The sequence below is a fragment of the Rhyacophila brunnea genome, unplaced genomic scaffold (assembly GCF_057557595.1).
Source record: "Rhyacophila brunnea isolate RB1 unplaced genomic scaffold, BYU_Rbru_1.0 scaffold_24, whole genome shotgun sequence".
In the NCBI taxonomy this organism is placed as follows: Eukaryota; Metazoa; Arthropoda; class Insecta; order Trichoptera; family Rhyacophilidae; genus Rhyacophila; species Rhyacophila brunnea.
Genome location: NW_028232904.1, coordinates 6,525,494 through 6,542,702, shown reverse-complemented (window position 1 = coordinate 6,542,702; position 17,209 = coordinate 6,525,494). Strand labels below are relative to the sequence as shown.

The 17,209-nt window shown below is 35.1% G+C and overlaps 1 protein-coding gene across 4 annotated transcripts in view; it reads left to right on the top strand.

Moving 5' to 3' along the window:
* Positions 1-17,209, top strand: part of LOC147068969 (uncharacterized) — a 619,588-nt gene that overhangs the window by 497,045 nt on the left and 105,334 nt on the right. The gene's annotated exons all lie outside the window — the stretch shown is intronic.

The window sequence follows — 17,209 nt, the reverse complement described above, 5'->3', positions numbered from 1 at the left end:
CGGGCCGTAAACTCCTTGCAGTAAGCTGCGAATTTGTAAATAAAACAATTACTATTAAGATTTAAACAACTCAGTTGTTTTTTACCCACTTGATAGTTGTGTATTTTGCATTGCATAGCTTCCTTCGTTTTTTGTATTCAGTAAACAAGTTTTTTTGTGTATTTTATTTATTCATTACAAACCATTAAGGCATTAAGGGATAGTCTTTATGATTACTGAAAATAAGTTCTCGAATACAAAAAAGTTTAATAGCGCATGGTACATGTGCATGGATTTACTGGCAGCAATGGTGACTATTTTATACTATCGTGACAATATTATTGTAAGTTCTGACTGTCTCTCCAATTCATTCTTTAAGAGTGAGCGAGACGTGATGTTTTCATGTTATGGTACTATTTCGTACTATTTGACAGGTAGTGAAAATCGGTCAACCTGAAAATTCGTTCGTAGTTCTTTTTTTGCCGCAGGTTCGCCACCTACCGTGGAGATCGAAAAATTCATACCGTCGCATGAAACTTCAGAAGCTTCCAAACTTTTTTGATTCATGCATGCAAGCTTGCAACTGCAGAACTGCAGGATAATACATGTTTACCCATACATTTCCTTGTTATGGTCGCGATAATACTTACTGTCAATAATAAATCCATGCACGTGTAAACGGGGTATAATGTTTGTGGGTGTTGGTAATTATTTCACCAAATACTTAGTACAGTGTTCCCAGATCGTGGGAAGGTTCCCCAGTCATAGGAAATTTTTGCAGTATTGAGTGGAAAATGGGAAATACATCTGAAGTCTAAAATAATCAATGTAATAGGGAAACGGGACTACTTATAATTTCACCTTTTTTTAAATCTAATATTAGTAAAACAACATTTATTCAATTTTCGTCTGGTTTATTGTATTGTGTGCGGAGTACCTATATTTTATTCGTTTGTTTTCGCTCTATTTTTTTCGGGTAGTCAGATGGCACACATAGCATAGTTGAATATGTTACTCTAGTACTCTGTACATTTCGCCGAAGTTTTTTGTACTACAAATTTGCGTTCTTATAACTCATTGTAAAAACGTGTCCATGTGAATATTTTCAGCACATAGCGAACGCATTGTAATTTATTGTATACCAACCTAATAATAATATATCCGCCGTCGTGTGTCCATTGGGCCATTCGGTATTTCTTTCCTGCCGTGCGATCTTGGTTCCATCGGGGTCAAGCACAAGGTCAAGTGGTTACGCTTTCGAGGGGTGTTAAGATCACAAGGTCAGCCGTGAAAACATATTTCGTCAATTGTGCGCTCGCTCCTTCCAGTGTTAGGATAATTGAATTTGTCACGCTTCTTTTGTGGGATAGAATATTTTTCGGCGCGTGATTGTATTTTATCTTCACTGCATATCTTTATACTTTGTAGTTAAATTGATTGCTTGCACAAAAATTTCTTTCGACACGCCATGGTTTAATTAAGAAATATTTTGGATTTGGTAAGTAGCGTAACGTCATCATGACTTATGTTTACTTTTAATCGCCGGCAGGAAGTATTAATCTAATTGCAAGGGGAATCAGTGGTAAATCTTAAGACGTCATTTTGCATACTCTACAATCGACTTTAAGTATTATACAAGGCTCTGATATAAAACATAATATAATTACAGAAAACGGGGGCTATGCGTATAGCTAAATATTTTTCCTAGTCCACGCAAAAGAAAAAGGCTTGGGTTGACATGTTAAATATTTTTTTTAGTTATTCGACGTACTCCTAGTATTTAACCGAGCTTGTATCGCTACACCGTATGTGGTGTCTTTATTTATCTAATGGTTACTGTTGGCAAGTCGGTAAGTAAATATAGATTTATAAAATTTAACCAGGCATGCTTATGTTAAATTATCACTTTAGTTATTATGCACCGGTTTACAAGTCCTACCGATGCATCATCGTGATGTTAACACTACCCATTGAATCCTGATCTCATGTCTGGTCGAATCCTCAATCCCCAGGAAAAGTCTTGCGGTGCAGTGCGTAAGCCACTTGCCTTTAAGCATCCTATATTCTCGGTGTAGTCACAATATATTTATCTGATTTTTCTCAAAGCCAAGGTGATTGTTTCACTTCTATTACTAAATACACTACTGTGATTGGAACCTAATAATAGATCATTAGTAATTATAAACAATAAAAATACTGCACTAAATCAATTATAATTTAAATTCAAATTCCATCAAGTACCTACCTTCGGTCAATTTACTATTTAACATTCACCATTCTTTGATGTTCCAACTTCCGTTGATGTGTGATGTTCAAATACTTTTATATTTATTCAAGACATGATAATTTCTTGATTTTCTCATTACTTTATTATATTTTATAGATGACAAGTCATTTTGTTTTATTTATTAACTAAAATTTCTGTATAACGAACAACACGCTTCTTTGTTTTAACCATTAAAATGTTACAATGTTACTGATATTTACGTAGATCGTACGCAGTCAGTCGTCTGTTTCTAAATGAAATAACTTCTTAATTCGCCTCGCCAAGAATATCTAATTATTTTTGTTATTTTTACAGCTAGGCATAATCCGATTTATTCATTCGTTACAACGCAGCGATAATTATTATTCACGGAGTAACCGTAGAAAAAATGGCATTACCTACAGATTCCGCAGTGGAAAAAGTGACAGACCGGCTTTATCTTCCTATATTTTTTCAGCCCGCTTCATTAGTGAGAAACTTAGGTTTCGCGTGAGAAAATCATAGCTGAGTATTATTACGTAAAATAGCTCGATGGCGCGCATCCGAAACGCGGACAATGGCGTCCATTGTTCGGTTCTTGGGAAATGTCTGACGCTTCTTCACGATGATGTTTCTCGTCTCAGGACATCGCGACTGACTTCACTGGCGGATCGTTGATTTGAGTTGGATGAACCGTGCTTTAAACCGCTATCTCTAGGTTTATTGTACGCATTGTAAAATTATGGATGTGTTCACCGGATTTTATACAGTTTACATATATCTGACGGCAGATTTATTTAGTTAGTCAATTCAAAGATGTTGAAGAGATCCTTCTCCTTCTCAGGGAACTAAGGCAACATAGTTCCTTGGAAGTGACGCGTTGAAATTCGTGAGTCGTTGAGCTGTTTGCCTCCTTAACCTCTCGCGACTTCAACACCTCGCTACGCCACTTCATCGCATCTATTCTATACACAAGACTGCTATCGGCAGCTATCGAGGGTAATTTTTCATATTTTTGTATCGAAGTATTCGGCACTTATTGTAACATTTTTGTTTTTGTAACTTATTGTAACATTTTGTTACAATAAGTACTATGTTTTAACGGCACCTCTCTTGTCTGTGCTAAATTTTAGAGAGAGATATACAGTTTTGACTGTTTAGACCAGAGGTAGTCAACCTGGTCCCTACCGCCCTGTCCATTGTAACATTTTGTTACAATAAGTGCTATGTTTTAACGGTACCCCTCTTTTCTGTCCTAAATTTTAGAGCGAGATAGACAGTTTTGACTGTTTAGACCAGATGTAGTCAACCCGGTCCAGCTTTCGTGGTGGGCATCAGCCTCAGGGATCTCATTAATAATTTAATTAATTAAATGTATTTTCATCAGACTTCATGCTTCTATACTTCAATACAAACATATTATGATCAAGATAGTTATCGAGTTATTTCGTATGCAGATCCATACTGAGCGCACTGCAATTTTTACAAGAGGCCCGCCCTGCTTGGATGTTGGCAGTCGGGAAAAAGTTCACATTACTAGACAATATTATGACGTATACTGTCAACCCTCATTGACAAGGTAGTTACAAACATTTTCTGCCCCAAATACCCCGCCGACTTCTCTCGTTTTCTTTAGGAGTGCCGGGAAGTCGGAAGTGACACTTTACTCATGGATAGATAGACGGCCAAATCCACATTTTATAATTTAGAATATTTAGATTACGAATCACAAAAAATGGCGGTGACGTGTGTTATGAAACATTAGATATAAGCTGATGTGAATCAATATAATTATATAATATGATCCAATGTAATCCAACAACTGACCAGATTCCTATAGTAATATGTTACATTGTTATGCATTGGGATGTTTTTTTTATATAAATAAATAAGGGATACGTTTTAGATTAAGTACTTACCGATTATAATATTATGTAAGATTTATTGTGTGACTTTAAAGAGTATGTATGCGCCCACAGTGTTGTGTTGTGGTAAGAAGCAATAATAAATTGTGATTTATATAATGTGGTCGATAGTTATGATGCTTTTGTGTAAAATATATTGATTAGGGGTCCCTCCCTTAATCATTGTCCGTGTGAATATATCGTAAGTACAATAAATGTCTATTGAGTAACCAACCTATATAATAAATGAAGCGCCTAGTTTCAAAAGCCCCTAAAACGATTTTAGGTAGTTCTGAGAAAAACGATTTTAGGTAGTTTTGAGAAAAATGAGAAAAAATCATATCTATTAAATCTGTGAACTTAATGTATTTATTTTTTAATTCGTTACATTCTAAAGAGTATTTTGGCTTTGCATTTTAGGGGTATTTGAAAAGCACAACCATCCATTTTAGCGGATTTTGAAATTTACCCTAATTTTTTATCATACGTGTTAACGGTATTTGGCTTTTTATAAAGTCAATCTTTGGCCATAATATAGGTAAAAAAATATCCATCTAAATACATATCTAACTCAAAAATTTTCAAAAACCGTTTTAGGGGCTTTTGAAACTAGGCGCTTAATATTAAGCACCTAGTCAATATTACGGCACTGTTGTATGTTAAATACTTGTTTATACATAAACGGATCCAATAAAATATTTTAATAAGACCAACTCGTTAATTACTAATTTTAAACTAATTATAGCTACCTGGTCTAATCGTGCTTGAACAGTGTAACTCTACATCTTACTGGGACGATTTTGTTTTAGTTTATATATATAATATATTATTTACCAGTCCTAGTCCATCAATAACTAACGGCATTGTGACATATTGATTTTGTTGCCTGACAGTTAGTTATCACAATGATACGAATATGCAATTAGTGAAGTAAAGTAGATCTTGCGACTGCATTTGAATAAATTCTGACGACAAGATGAGATGCCGTGGGTCGTCGACCGCTCCTCCATGGTTGGGTTCCTTCCGCGGTCGCATTATTTTATTTTGGAAAGACAACCGCGCCGGTTCTGCGGATGGCCGTTTTACATTACGACGTACCTACCTACTTCATATTGAATAATGTTTCGTTTGCGTTTCTTACGAGGGTGGGTCAATAATTCCTTAGAAAAAAGCATTAAAACAGTTTTTATTTTTGTATTTTTTTTTTATTTCTCAACATTATCTCCTTGGAGCTCAATACACTTGGTTAGACGTTTCTCAATTTTTTTTAAACCGTCAAAAAAATAAGTTTTCGGAAGGTCCTCAAAATAAGCATTTGTCCGATCGATGACTTCTTCATTTGAAAAAAAAACGTTGTCCACTTAGCCATTTTTTTAAGTTTGGGAAAAGGAAAAAGTCACTGGGGGCTAAATCTGGCGAATACGGTGGGTGGTCGACCAATTCGAACTTCAATTCTTCAATTTTAGCCATTGATCGTAAACATGTGTGAACACGGGCATTGTCCTGATGAAAGAGGATTTTTTTCCTGTTTAAATGAGGCTGTTTTTCTTCAATTTCGTTTTTTAGCTGGTCCAATAAAGATGCATAATAATCCCCTGTTATTTTTTTTTCTTTTTCCAAATAGTCAACGAAAATAATTCCACGTGCATTCCAAAATACAGTAGCCATAACCTTACCAGCTGATTTTACGGTTTTCGCCTTCTTTGGACATGGTTCGCCTTTCGCAATCCACTGCTTTGACGGTTCTTTCGTCTCGGGAGTATAGTGGTGTATCCATGTTTCATCTACAGTCACAAAGCGACGAAAAAATTCATCCGGATTGCGTTGCATGAGCGACAACAGGGCTTTAGAGGCCACCACCCTATTGCGTTTATTGTCGACTGTGAGCAAACGCGGCACCCATCTTGCAGAAACTTTTTTCATGCCCAATTTGTCATGTAAAATAGAAATGACGCTACCTTTTGAGATCCCTGTAACCTCAATTATCAAACTCAACTTTAATCTTCGGTCACTTAACACCATATCGTGGATTTTATTGATCATTTCTGGTGTAGTCACCTCTACAGGACGTCCTGAGCGTGGTTCATCCTTTGTTGATGTACGACCACGTTTAAATTCATTTAACCAGTTATAAATAGTTGCAAGTGAAGGAACAGATATGCCGTGAACTAAATCCAACTCATCTTTTATTTCCTTTGCTGTTAACCCTTTTATATTAAAATGTTTAATAACAGCTCTAAACTCAATTTTCTCCATTTTTGTAAACAAGCAAATTTTTTTTTAAATGTACGAAAATAAAAAACAACAACCCGACCAATCTGATTGAAACTTCGCAGCATACTGAATCGGTAGTGCCGCTGCATGAAAACAAACCGCTTAACTGTCGGCTTTTCTAAGGACTTATTGACCCACCCTCGTAATACAGTCCACACGTTGTTTACTTATAAAATTAAACGGAAATTCTGTGAAATTAATTAAAAATTAAATAGATTAATTTAAATTTTGTTAGAGTTGCCAGGATTTAATAATGACGTTTTAATCAAGTACGTGTTGACATACTTTTTTTCCCTTAATAAACTATTTTTTTATTCAACTAATAATTCACAAGATTTGAGAATGTTTCAATATTTTTATTGTAAACATAATTCAAAAATACCTCAAAAACATAGATAATGTAGGTACGCCTTTAAAAAAGAAATTATGTAATCCAATATTATCGTATAAGTACTATATTAATTTATATAGTATCAATATTAAAATATTAAATTAATATTATGTCATACAGATGTTTTTAAGATGTTTACAATTTTCGTTAGGCTTTTTAAACATGAGCCTAAACAAGCAGTCATGAACTGTTCACTCAGGTTTAAATACCTGTATTTATTTTGTTTGTGGACGTTCCTTTTTTCGCGTCATACCAGTTTATTTATACCCTCAGAGTTGAAAAGTTATGTCCTTTTAGAGGGTATCGGTTTTCAAGGCGAGTCCAGGGTGAAGTTACCGGTTGTTGGCCATGCGACTTTTTTTAATTGGCAAGCGAAGAGTAATATTACGTACGGCCGAAGGCGCTCGGTCATTACTCTCTCCGGAGAATTTTGTGGTTTCGCTCTGAGCATTATCGGACATCGTACGTAATGTATTACGAAACAGCATGAATGCAATATGCATTCCGCCGTTACAGCTTTTCGGACGGGTCGTTATTATTCTTTCGCTTTTTTTTTGTTTTGTTACTGGGCATGCGTGCGTGTTTACGCTTGTTGAGCTTTTGTGGCTGTCTGTCTTGTAAAGCTTTTCATAAGTGAGCTTTATTTATCATCATGTAAATATTATGTCGCCTGATTGGATTTATTGATTTCATCTTTTGTGATTAACTAATCGTTTATATTTAATAAACAATTTCATCAATGTAATAATAAATTGTGCCTTTACCGATAAACCCGCTAAGTATGCCTTTCGATTATTGTGACTATCTGAATTGGAATAGGTATATATATATTTGGTATATGTAGGCATTCATTAATAATTATTTAATCATATTATTATATTTGTCTTGATTTATCTATCTGTCAGTAATGCATGAGATTAAACATGTAACTACGAGAGTGCGAGACAGGGAGGTGATGTATATACATGTGAACACAAATTCTACATTTGAAACGAATAACGAATCGTTATTTTAATCGGTTCGTAAAAGAAAACAAATGTCAGGGTACTCTCATAATAGTTTGGCAGATGCTTACAGTGCGGTACTAGCATATCGAGTTTATGGAACTCATTAAATGGCATTGCAATGTGTGAAAGATATGTCTTAAAATGTAAATTTCTATAAGAATATGATGGATTCAAATTGAAAGCATTTCGGAAGTGGATAAATAGAAATGAAAGTTTTAAAAATTCAACAAAGTGCCGTTTAGGTAATAAATTAGTGTGTTATGTAATACACAACCAACAAAAAATATTATGAATAATTAAGAACCATAAGCTAAGCGTTGCCGTTTGACAAATGTACGACGAGTTTGAACCACATCTGTGAATGTTGACAGCTGGTGGCAAGTGCTACTTGGTAATTATTTCTAGTTCTGGTAATTATTACGGCTACGATTTCTAAGCGGCTTACATGTCGTATTATAACATTGTGGGTCCTCGGTTCGAATCCTGGGTCGGGAAAATACACCTAATAGTACCTAATAAGTATCTGATAGATTGTGCAAGTGGCTAACATCAATTTCTCGTAAAAACCAAAAAATCTGTTAATCCAAAAACTTCCACTATGTGGGGCCCATATGATCATTTAGGATCGGACACGGTCAAAAGAAGAAAATGAATCTAATCGGATTCCTTTAGTATCTATCGCATATGTACAAGCGGAGTTGTACAAATGGCACGACTCTTCGGGTGAAATATAAATTTCTGGCGGCGCTTTTTAGTGGATTCTAATTTGCGATGATTATGGATGTGGATACTGGGGAGGGCGGTTTAAACGGGTCGTTCGGCTGTGTGGCTGGAGCAGGTCCCAGGTTCATGCACTCATGTCTTCGTAGGTGGATGGTTCTAAGTGTCACTCTCACGGTTACACTTGTGAATATGAATGATGATGACAAGTCTGTATGAATGCGCTAAATCCGATTGATTTAGCGCTTCGCAGTTCGTATATGTATGAGAAACACTGTGCCGGTAACACGGTTTGATATGCGTTCTAATTGACTGAATTCGTAAGGAGACTCGAATTGAATTATTGCTTGGACGATGGTCAAGTTGACACGGTCGTAGTCTATGAATAACTGCCTTTGTATCAATCATGGGCGATAAATAGTTAAGCGGTTGGATGATAACAATAAATGAGCAAAGTAGGTATGAAATATTTTTGCGGGTTTAAAGATTGTTTTGGAATCATAATCGGCTTAACCAATTTCTATTAGAATAATCATTTATTACAAACGTCGGTTAATCGCCTATATAGGTGGAGACACTCGAAGAAGAGGATGATTTAGATAACATCGTCGAATCAATGCAAATAATAACACACCTAATTTAGTGAAACTTTGAAATCGCACCTAACCGTCGCACTTGATTTGTGGCTCCATGAATAAAGCGAGCGCTGGAAAGTTAGTTCCCGTGGGGTGTCGCATAGTTGCTTACTTACCCTGCCACTACCCTACCCGTCTACTGCAAACCGCGGGCGAAGTTTGCCCTTGTGTATTCGGCACCTCTACTTCTCGCTCCCATCTCACCTGGCCATTAATACAGAGTGCCTCCTAATCTGCGGGCGGTCCGATCGCAGATATTTTACCTAACTATATATTATACTTTCAATGATAAATTTATTTGGTCTTAGAGCAAAGTAATCGCTGTTAATATGTGAGGGTTTTTTATTTTATTTTTTAAAATGACACTTAGCCTTTTCTTTATGATACTAATAAATTCCGTCCGTTCCGGAGATGTCACATTGAGTTACTGTACGAGGAAAACGGTTAGTTTAGAAATATAATACGGTTTCATCGTCATTGTTTCCTATTTCTTTTGTCTATAACATGATCAAAATTGCTTGATTATATATATGAGTATTTCCATACATTCTTCTATCCTACAAGTCATAATACTTTCTTGATTTCACCCCTTAATTTCTAAAAATAATCTAATAATCTCCCTCACAATTGAGGAGATATGTCTGTCTTTATCTCTATTATTCGTAATGGAATGTGACGTTTTGTTTACAATGTGTAGGTAGTTATAATAATAATTATGACAAGTAAATGAAATCTGACGGATATCTATCAATTATATTATGTTCTTACTTACGTAACAATGTTACCGATTTTTAAAATACTAACATTTCAATTAGATGTAATAATTAAGGCCCGGATTTATATGCTAGTGCATGTTTTGTTAGGGTGTATGCACATCTATGAGAGTTGCACAGAAATTTGTTTTGAAAGACACATAATCCAAAAATAAAATTTTATTGTGCATATAAATGCATATTTTAGACGTTAGAGCATATTTGAGACATTAGTGCATATTTCATAAATAAATGCATATTTTAGATTTTGAATTTATAATTTTAGTTTTTTTAAATTATTTTATCGAAACATAACTAAGTTAGGAAGGAAGATAGTTTAGATGCACTTGCATTTTTAATGCCATCTCCGAGCTGTGGATTTATCAGTGAAAACAGTGAAATCAACTCGGGCACTATTATTTAAAGTTTGCTCAAGTGGACGTTGAGAGGTAGTTTTCCGCATATAAACAAAATACTGATAGATACCTATGCGGAAAAATTTAGTGCCAAAGCATAATATTGAAAAAAATAATGTAATTTTTATTCGGGCAAAAAACAGAAAATAGTATTTAGGAATAGTTAACTGTGTCGTTTTTGTTTTTTAAGTTATGTTTGGTTTACATTGCACTTATTATTCAATTATTTGTAGGTACTTGTGAAAAAACTATTTTGAAAATTGTAATTGATTAACTTTATATTCTTTGTCTGTGTTTTTTGTTCTGATATCGTATTATGTTGAAAAATTATTAACTAGTTATTCGATTATTTGTCAGTAATATTGGGTAAAGTGGGTATTTACAATTTTTTTCCACAAAAAATGTCAATATTTAACTGCATATTTCTTCGGTTTTAGTGAATATTTTATTGATTTTAAGTGCATACGTGCATGCATATAATCATGTTTTTTGTTGCATACAAATCCGGGCCCTAGTAATAATACCCGAAATATGAAGATTACGAAATATTTGCAGTTTAATTAATGGGCTGGGTAACCTAAGGTGAAATTAAAGTAGGTCTCGCGAGTTTTAATGACGCACATGTTTACACTGATCCAGTGAAAAAATCCTATATCTATTTTCCACTTCAACCGCAGCCACAAAGCTGGAAGAGAGAGAGTCGCAAGTGCGAGGCAGCGTTTGAAAAACATCCCAAGTTAAATTAGTCAAAAAGTCCGATGTTGAGTAAATTAGATAAGTACATTAGTAAAATTCATCTGTTTATCAAAGAATGAAATTTGTGAGAGCAAACACAGATCTATAATATGACATGGTATTTGCATTTTTAGATGGTTAGTATTGAATCTGCTCAGTTAATGTCATTGGTTACAAATAACGAGTAAATTAACTCGTTTTCTTTGTATATTGATTTAATAAATGGCGTACCTGTAAGGTTTCGGGGTCGTCTTGTAGTCGCAGGTAGGTAGGTACATCTCTGCTCGCGAGCCCAAGTTCTCGCGCCCTACCATACCGCCCATACCGTGTTGATCTTTTCCCATTAAATTTTCACCAGCCGTATTTTCTGAATAAACATTGCCCGCCGCGAGTTTTCAACTCCGTTTACTTATTGTTTTTCTTTCGCCGGCTTATCGGTAATTTAAAGTAGGATAACTGCCTCGGCCCATTATTCTCACTGACGATTCTTAGCGGCTCCGACTTACTTCATGTGCTTTGCAAGCTCTGTGTGCCCTATTATAGCACTTTTCCTTTGAACTAGACGAGTGAATCCAATTTTCTAATACCATTCGAATAATACGTAGTCACTTCTTTCATTCGTATAAACGTATTGAATTTGCAACGTTTTGTCATAAAGCTGTATTAAGTCGTATTTTCATTTTTTATTTACGACGTATAGTCGGTGAAGAAAACCACTGAAGGTTGACAGGATACTGCTGATTTAGAATCCTATGTTTTTATAGAATCGTCGCGATCCTCGTGGAATATAGCATGACAACTGTGATCCTTACTGGTGTACAAGTGTGACAAAATACTCAGTGCGCACTAGTACCGTTTATGGAAGGTCAGGTGAATTACAGGGAACAAGTGCATAAGATTCATCTAATTTATGTACACCACCTGACTGTAGATGCGTCGGTGGTGTGGTAGGTATCTACCTGCTGTAAGTGTTATTTTATTTTGTAAATGAAAAAAAATAGCTCGATTCGCTGGGCACTAAAGTGAAGAGCTGTAAGTGACTTCTAAATACAAGTATATTTGAAAAGAATTTCAATTATATGCCAATTTGCGGGGCGTATGAAAAGACAGTAAAGCCAACAATACAATATTATTATTTAATAGAAAAATCCTGTAAAATCGATTATAACTGAACGCGACTGAGGAAATCATAATTTATTAATAGTAAACGTGTTAAAATTTTGGAAATTGTGTACAACACTGTATAAGATTCCTTCTGTGTAACAAAGAAATTATTTTTTTGTTGGAAACTGAGTACAATAATGCCATGTTTTCTGTTAACAATCATATTCAAAAGGTTTTAATAAAAAATCCCTGGGATTTATAAATATTTCACAGCGTTTAAACATATTTAATTAAACAATTCATGCGTGAGTGTAAAATACTGCAAAAGAATATCATTAAGAGAAAATAGACAGTAAAATAATAATAAAAAAATCTAACAATCTATTCAATTTAAATACTTCTAATTCAAAGCGAACGATCGTGAAATTTAAATATATAACATCAGTAATGCGTTTTATTCATATTTCTAAACACCTATTTCACACGACCTAGTGACTTCTTAGAATATATTTCTTGTATTGACCACATTACTGCGAAAATATCCAGACGTTTTATATCATAATATACTTTCCACCTGTATGGTGAGGCAAGACGGTTGAAAGGCTCTAACGCTTCGATATTTCAAAGTCCCATTCGATTAGCCGATAAATATTTCGGGCAGCGCCGCAGTCTGGCCGTCGGCATCTGCAGGCCGCGAACCCTCGGCGGACTCTCCAGCTCCCCGTGGACCTCCGCGATTTCTTTATTTATCTTCTCTGCATTTATCTATCTTGACTATTGCGAGCCTTCGACATGCTGGGAAACATTATTCACATATGGAAACTTGAATACTTGTATCTTGTATCTTATCCTCGGTATCCTTATTATCTTTGCGTAGCTATAAAAAGTAGGTGGCAGCTGCAACTCTTAACCAGCATAATATATAAATATATAGGTACATATTCATAATACATGTCTAGATTTCTATACAATATGATTACCACAACGATTTTCTGCCATATTTAACCCGAAGACTGCATAATATTAATGTATGTTTCATCTGAATGATTGTTTCTGGATATTAGTCATTTGCCCAATCGATGGAACACGGGTAATCTTTTATTAGTCCACAGTTATATTAGTTGTTGATTAGAACATCGATTTAACGGCATTCGGATATAATGGACAGAATATCCAGTCAATTGTAAAATTTGTGTGTTGACTGTGCACAATAGCGCATGATAATCACGCTATACCTCTCGCACTCAAAGTAGAGCCATAATGCCGTCCTGCTCGTAGACTGAACGTAGCATTGATGTTTCCAACGCTGGCCGCTAATTCTCACAGCTGCACAGCAGTTTGATTTGTTTACTGGAAGTGAATGGATGACTCAATTCAATAAGTTTACAATGGTTAGAAAGAAGTAGATGAAGGTGACCCTGGATATCACATCGTGACTGAAAGTGAAGTAGTATGTTACAAAATGACGAAACAGAGTTATCAGTGTTAAGATCGCATTTTGACGATCTAATAACATTTATTAATTATTCGTCAGATAACGAAATTCAATTTTATTACCTACACGCATTTTCATAAATTAAGAGATTTGATCGATGAAAAACAGCAGACTTCAAAAATGCAAACAAAACTTGATTCTTTTATCAAGGCGGTATTACCGAAAGCAAGCGCGTCGATATCGAACATTAACGTCGCTCCACAACGGATTTGTCTGGATCCAGACTCTGAATATACCATCATAAGACGAATATACAGAATTTTGTTTGTGTTTTTAAATAACAAACTTTCGACTTTATCGGAGTCACCCTCATGCTCATTAGTCCGTTATATTGGGGCTCTACTATTCTTGCTGCCTAGACTCCCCATAATAATATTAAAGGCAGTCTCTTGTGCGCCTTAACATGAACCTGAATACTCATGTAAAATGCAATTTGCTTACCTACATTTTGGGGAGAAGGTAACGAGTTGTAGGTACGGTGCGCTGACGTGCATTACATTTTATTGTAAATTAAGTTTGCACCGGAACGTACTTTTAGTACTGATATAACTGTTACGGGTGCCATTTTTTTATTTTTTTTATAATTTGGTGTAGGAAAAATCATATACTTATAACGAATTCATCTCTAAGAGTAGGTAGGTACATAATCCTTTTCGTATTTCCATCTATTTCCATCTACAAGTTTTTTCTTAGCTCGTATTCTTATTTGTCCGGTGTTTCTTTGCCGGTACAAATCTTGCAATCGATATTTAACTAACTTCCAGATTGAATTCATTTTCAGTTACTTCTGTTTTGAATGAAAAGTTATTTTGACACCATTATTGGTTGCTAGGGGTCTATATGACATTTCAGTATTATTTATATCAAGTACAATTTTTTTTGATCGTTTAAGCTACTCAAGTCAAGTTTATATGATTTAACAGAAAATTTAAAAACGTTGTATATAAAAAGGTCTTTTTATCTTGTAATTGTTTGCCGTGTGTTTGGAGGGAGGTAAAAGCGAAAGAATTCACTTCTATATAGTACATACTTTGACTGTGTTTCAATTCAATTGATTTATTTTACATATTGTGGACATTACAAATTATAAGTTTAAGTCGTTCACAACATGACATTTATACGTATGTTACCTACTATAGGTTTTTTGATAAGAAATATAAGTAATTGTTACTTTTTTCTTTCGTTGAATGTTTGATATTAGCTATTATTTATACACTCCACATAATACGACATTCGAAATCTATGAATTTATAAACGGATAATGAATGCATCGTCAAACTACGTAAATAAACACATTCAAAATGAGCTTGTCGGTCATTTTGAACAAAGCGTGTAAACCCTTAAACCCCTCTCAGGCGACGCTATCACCATTGGCAAGATTTTTCAATTTGGAAAGAATTGTAGATTTATTTTACTTTTTGGACCAGACGTTTCACATGTGTTCACACATATCATGCGCTTTCATTGCTTTCTAAGTAAATGATAGATTCAATTAAAAATATATTTAGTATATATATTATATATGTCACTATTTTTTATTGCTGTATCTACCTGATTTAAATAAATATGCACGCATAAATTAATTTACTGCTTAAACCCACTGTGCACACTGTCTACGCGAGAGGTCGCCAAGAAGTTGAAATGATGATAGATAGGCTGGCCATGTCGGAAGGCTTATGGACTAGCGCTGGATACAGTAGTACCTATTGGGCACTACATTACTACAGGATAACATTATGTGGATGTACGTGGCAGCGACGAACTAGGGACCGAGAATATTGGAAAGAGCTAGCTGAGACCTTCATCTACTAGTAGTTCGAATTAAATGATTTCTTTAGACGATATGGTATTATTTTCTTACTGTGATTTTCATTTCAGTGGCGACCCTAATTTAAATATTAGATTAAAATGCCTTCAGATTGTGGGATTACACATGTTAGATTTTTTATGGGTGCAGACAAGATGAAAAGAGTAATGTTACTTATCGTAAATATGGTTTAGAAGAAATTTTATTTCGCCATTGTGCAGGACAAATCCCTAGTCACTCTAATAATAATACGTTCAATTTATTATTCGATATGCAACCAGACTTTCCCGGTGTTCGCATTGAATACAGAACGGGTGAATCTGGTCTAGTATTTTTTATTTCAAGTCATTATGTATTTTATTAAAGTATCTACTGCTTTGTGTGAAACGTATCGGGTTGCAAGCGTTTAATGCAAGAGTATCAACATCCCTTTGCTTGTTAACTCTTCTATGTCATGCTTTTTATGTTTTTTTTTTTTGATAACGTTTATTTATAGTCTGAGTGTGTAGACTGCGTTCGAATGGGGAGCTTTTACAGCGGATCGTCCCCGGCTAATTGTTTCATTTATCGCGTGTCCATTACCATACACATAAAAATCAGTTTCTTAATAAATTCTGACATTACTTAAATACTTACCCACAGATCATTCAGGTCCATTGTTGACTGCACAACCGTCCTTCAGGAATCTATGCAGTCTGATTCTCTGCGTAGCTTTTGACGTTATCTTGCCATCTCATCCGAGTGTCTACTGGAGTTCCTTCAAATATCTTATGGAGAGCTTTAACTCCACTGTATCGAATAACGTCACCGGCCTACTTGAGTCTTTGTGTCCTAAAGACTTTAACTATAACCGTCCTTCAGGAATATATCCAGTCTGATTCTCTGCGTCCCTCTTGATGTAATCTGGCCATCTCCTCCGAGTGTCTACTGGAGTTCCTTCAAATATCTTATGGAGAGATTTAGCCCCACTGTATCTAATAACGTGACCGGCCTACTTGAGTCTTTGTGTCCTAAAGACTTTAACTATAACCGTCCTTCAGGAATATATCCAGTCTGATTCTCTGCGTCCCTCTTGATGTAATCTGGCCATCTCATCTCCTCCGAGTGTCTATTGGAGTTTCTTCAAATATCTTATGGAAAGCTCTAACTTCACTCTATTTAATACTGTGACCGGTCCAGCTGAGTCTTTGTGTCAAGATATTAACTGTATTAGGCTTAAGTTGTTTGGAAGAGCTCGACATTCGTACGTGTGCGCGCCAGCTTTGGTTTTCTTTAACCGGTCCAAGTATCCTTCGAAGATGTTGTTTTCGAATACTGGTTTGAATGATGAATGAAGAAATCTGGTTTCTATAGTTTCACACCCATACTTAGGCGATTGGTTTACAGTCACATTGTATACCTGGAATTTTGTCTTTTTGGTCAATAGTGTCTTCAGTGCATCAAAGCATTTTCACTCTGCAGTCTGCCGACAAGACGTCAATATAAATGTACAACTATATACAATATAATAGTCACTGGGAATAACTACCGAGCGCGCTAAATGTACCCTCTATATTAAAAGTTTATTAAACAATGTCACGTAAACAAAACACACACTAGAGCACACATTCCCAATCTTTTTCGAGGCGTGACACCATTTTATAAAACCCAAGTGACACCAGACCCCCATAAATTATGAAAATCTTTTTAATAGGGTAAAGAAAACGCATCGATAATATATTTTTCCGTATATGTAATATAATTTT